Below are 3,508 nucleotides of genomic sequence, written 5' to 3' on the forward strand. Positions count from 1 at the left end.
CCTGTTTGAAACAAAATGTCCAACCAATACCACGATGACTTGAGTATCCTTCTCGCATGGCGATTCTCTGTAAGTTCGCGGAGCTGAGAAATTTTTGCACTTTGTTGGTGTTTCTAGTGAGTTATCCCTGGACAGCCTAGCTCATTGGGAATCTTTCCACGTCACCATCTTCATGTTCTATAGGCTTCGACCTAAAACCTTAACCTTCCCATGTACTTCTTCCTGATGAATCTGTGCCACCGTTAGTATCCTTGGCTTCGTCTCTGTTCCCCCATCCCCCAAATCCGATATCGTGCCATTCATTGAAAAGCGTTTGTAGATGTCCTCACATGAACATCAGTCCATTTCTATGCTGGATGTGTTTTACTCAAGCTTTTTCTTTTTATCTTCCTTGCTGGGAGCAGATCATTAACCTTCTTTAGATACCCGTCTCATGGTGGCATTCATTGACCCGAGTATTTGCCATTGCCAGCACTTGCCACACCTATGAGACCAAGGATGTAATAGCAGGGGTGTTCCAAATGGCAAGCCGGGTGTCCTGATCAGTGAATTCTCTACCTCTGGCTAACACCAGGAACACATTTGCATTGACTTCCTGTGGAGTGCTTACTGACTGTCAAGCAAACTATGGTGGATCATTCTTATCTGTGAGATCCCTCAGCTACTGTCAACTTCACCTCTCTGTGAACATCTCATATATGGAGTGAAGTCTGGGGTTATTGTCTTTTAGACATGTTTGTCTTAGGAATTGCTTATTTTATCACTGTGTCGTCAATGTTCGATCTTCAAATCATGTGTTGAGAATCCCCTCTGAGCAGGGCCCTCGCATTTTTTAAAGTTTCTCCACCTGCCTCCCTACTCACTGGTGGTCCTCTTGTTGTTTTGCACTGGGCTTTGCCCGTACCCTGAAACCCACCTCCAGCTTCCCCATTCTGCCATTCTGGATTTGTGGGGGTTGTGCCTGGTTCTCTACTGCTCGTTATTAGCCACCCAATCATTGGAGGGGCGGAAAATCCAAATTATCTTACAGCATAGAACGCATAGAATGTAGAGTTGTGAGCATTTGAATAAAATGCTCCCTTGAGGATGACTGCTGTTGGCTGTCAACCTAAATTCAGGACAAGAATCTCATTTTCTGTCTTTATCTTAAATAAAAGTTTTGCTTATGTTGTATTTGTTCATTAATGTAGGTTATTTCCATCACTAAACAGCTTGCACTCGACCAGGTCTCATTTCAGATGTCTCAAGTTGCACCAAATGCAGAGGTTCCAGAATTAACTCCATCTGATATACCACCGCTAATATCATGCTGCTGGGGTGATTTTTCACCGTAGAAAGCTGGTCCAGTTATGAATTAAAATGGGTGTAAATTGTGTGCACAAAAAGAATAGGAGTTTCATTTCTGTGACCACAATCACCCCAGTTATCATTGCTTGGCCACTAGCACGTAATCTGTTCCATGCCGCCACTGATGGAAAAACAATGATTGGAGTATGTCTTGCTTGTCGTTGCGTATAAATCAGGAGTGGCTATCACGTGGAACCTTGATCGTGGAGTCAGACTGGATGCAAAACCCCCACCAAAAAACTTGGTAGTGTTCTGAAGCGAACATTTTTGGGTATAGATCCTCAAACACATCGTGTAACTTCCATGACTTTGGTGGACGTTAAGAGAGCAATTACTAGAGCATCTGTGACGAGTATCTGAGCTACTGTTTTTAACATTTTTGTGGAGCTGTCTATATCCATTGCCACCAGCCGTGACTGGGCCTCACTGTCTGTATAATACCCACCATGTGGCCTAGCCATTAAAGATGGGACAAGAGCCAGACTTGTATCCAGCGCTGGCTACATGTACATTTGGTCGTGTTTATTGCTTATTTACTTTTGTTGACTAGTGATAGGAATGGGGGCATGTTGAAACGGGTTGAGTGGTCTATAAAATTTACGGGAGGTTTCTATCCCACCAGTGGCAGGTTTTCGAATGGGCGCCTCCAAATAGAATCGTGGCGGGTAAGTTGAACATAGTGATTTTAGAGAGGTTGGAACATGTCCTGGTAGTGAGATGTTGCTATGACGGGGCTGAAGAGGCAAGGGGCCTCCTCTACAAGCCCCCAACCCCCCCTGGGGTAGTGTTTTTAATCGGTCCACCTGCAGATATGTTCTATCAGAAGGGATTCTTCCCTCCCCAGTGTATTTCGGGATGGTTTTGTTTTTTTCTTTTTCATCTCTGAGAGCATCTGCAATTAGGGGTGTGGGGGGTGGATGATTTGTGCCAGGGGCTTCTGAGGTGCACTGGCCATTATATATCTCTCTTGTGTGTTGCTGGCTGTTCTTTGTTGGCAACCTGATCCCAGTTGTCTAATCTGATCATTCTCAGTGGTCAGGTAATTGCCCTGCCCCCCTTGCCAGGTCAGATTTTGTCAGGGACCTGTTGGGGGTGTCGCATTCCCTCGTCCAGCTAATGTGGTCCCGATCGGATAACCTGCCATGATTTTCTGGGTGTTTCTCAATCATTTCCTCCCATTGACAGATGCTGCTATGTTTTTAGCTGAGTTAAACAATCTGCCAATTGCTTGGAAAAATGTTGCCCAAGTCTGCCCTCAAGTAGGTTGGTCACTGATGCATTCCTAGAATATCAGACATTCTGGTACTTCTGGGAAAGCTGTGTCCTCATCCACCAGTGTGACCTTGAATGCCTTCCTAGTCCGTGATACTGGACAAAACTACATCTGGTTTTCTCTCAGTACCAGACAGGGAACAAGCCCACAAAGAGGGGACTTGCAAGGGTCTGATGTAGGTGAAGATGGAGGTGCTGATGGTGCTTGATGGTGCTATAGTTCAGTGGGTAACATATGGCCACATATTGATTGCAGGACATCATGGCCAACAAGATATTTTCTGAAATGCCCAGCAGGAAACAGAAGTACGACTGAGCCAGGCAGCCATAAAAGGAGATAGTATTCCTCTGATAGGAAGTTCTCCAGCCTAGGTTTCTTATCTAGAACATTCTCCTTTCAGCAGCTATGGGGCTGTGAGTCAGAAACAGCTTTCAACCAGCTCCTCCTTCGCCATGCACATTCACAGTGCAATCTGTTTGGCGTGACTCCAACCTCTTCAAAGGCTGATTCCTAACTGAGAACTAAACATTGTGGTTGATAACGCTGTCACTTTATTTCCCCCAAGAGTGAGTAGGTGGACTGAACTCTACTGAGCTTTGGAGTTCCCAGTGTGAGGATCTGAGCTCTGGTTTGATCTCTAGCTATGCAAAATAAATTAGCACCCAAATGTACCAACAGTAAGAAAAGTTAGAAATACTTCACTGTAGTCAACTGATTTCCCTCTCACTCATCCTAGTGTAAATCAGGAGTAACTCCACTGGAGTCAATAGGGCTGATTTCCAAGTCATTCATCTTAAGGTAAGCACATGGTGTTACAGTGGCGTATGTCTGGTTTCAGGGAGAGGAGATTCAGGCCCTTTGACTCTAGCCTCTGCTGAATCCTCCACC

At 45.1% G+C, this 3,508-nt stretch overlaps 1 protein-coding gene across 1 annotated transcript in view; it reads right to left on the reverse strand.

The window, feature by feature from the left end:
* The window catches only part of LOC116831086 (cullin-9-like), a 52,063-nt gene that overhangs the window by 20,727 nt on the left and 27,828 nt on the right, over nt 1-3,508 (reverse strand). The window lies entirely within an intron of this gene.

Source organism: Chelonoidis abingdonii, chromosome 3 (genome assembly GCF_003597395.2).
Source record: "Chelonoidis abingdonii isolate Lonesome George chromosome 3, CheloAbing_2.0, whole genome shotgun sequence".
Taxonomy (NCBI): Eukaryota; Metazoa; Chordata; order Testudines; family Testudinidae; genus Chelonoidis; species Chelonoidis abingdonii.